The sequence below is a fragment of the Olea europaea genome, chromosome 2, assembly GCF_002742605.1.
Source record: "Olea europaea var. sylvestris chromosome 2, O_europaea_v1, whole genome shotgun sequence".
NCBI classification, from domain to species: Eukaryota; Viridiplantae; Streptophyta; class Magnoliopsida; order Lamiales; family Oleaceae; genus Olea; species Olea europaea.
The window spans coordinates 18,885,135-18,886,122 of record NC_036238.1 but is presented as its reverse complement, the minus strand read 5'-3'; positions in this window follow the sequence as shown (position 1 = coordinate 18,886,122).

Below are 988 nucleotides of genomic sequence, written 5' to 3'. Positions count from 1 at the left end.
TTACTGGGTATTTTTAATACTCACTCTTACATTAATTTTTCAGATTAGTTCGGGTCGATTGGAATAGTGGAGAATTGGTGATGCGGACTGCCAAGTGGATAAAGAATAGAGAAAAAAAAATAAGTTTGCCATTTTAAATTTAGCAATTTGTTTTTTTTAATTTAGAACGCATTATTTGAATTACTTAGGAGTTTATGTTTATGGTTAGACACGCTTTCAATAATTTTAATTTAAACGTTACAATTATTTGTTTATTGAAGAATTTTATATAGTTCCGCATTTTTTTTTATTAGAGAAAAATGAGTTTTCGTAACGTTCCCGTGTTTATGCTTAAAAAAAAAAATGGGGCGTTACAAGAACTCCCTTCATCTGTGCCACTTTTAAGAAAACTTTATCACCAACATTAAATGCCAAATCTTTTCTCCTTTTATCGGCATAACTTTTTTGTTGGTCCTGGGCTGCCTTGATTCTAGCTCTTATTTTATCAACTGCTCGACTAGTTTCCTCAATTATTTCGGGTCCTAAAACTCTTCGTTCACCTACTTCTGTGACGCCCCGAACCTAAGCTTCGAGGGCCACGTACTTTACATAAAAACTTTTGCCTTTGGTACATGTAAATATTCTTAAATAGGAATACTACATGTTAAAAACCTATTTTTATAAAACTTTATGGCCGATAAAAGTGCATGCCAACATGAAATTTAAACATTGTAAATACGGCCTCGGCACTGTCAAGTTTAGTTGAGGCAGCAAACTTCGGCAGATTTTATAAAATTCATCCCAACTCCGTTTCATATGAAATTTGTGGCATTAGAAAGATAATTTCAAGTAGTTTTCTAGGTTAAAATATGAAAATTTTCCAAGATCATATGATATAGACGTTTTACTGAAAACAGTGAAGTATTTCACAGAAAATCCAAATTGACCTTTGGACGTCAAAACCTTAATAACTCAGTCCACAGATATCCAAATTGAGTATTTCTTGCGG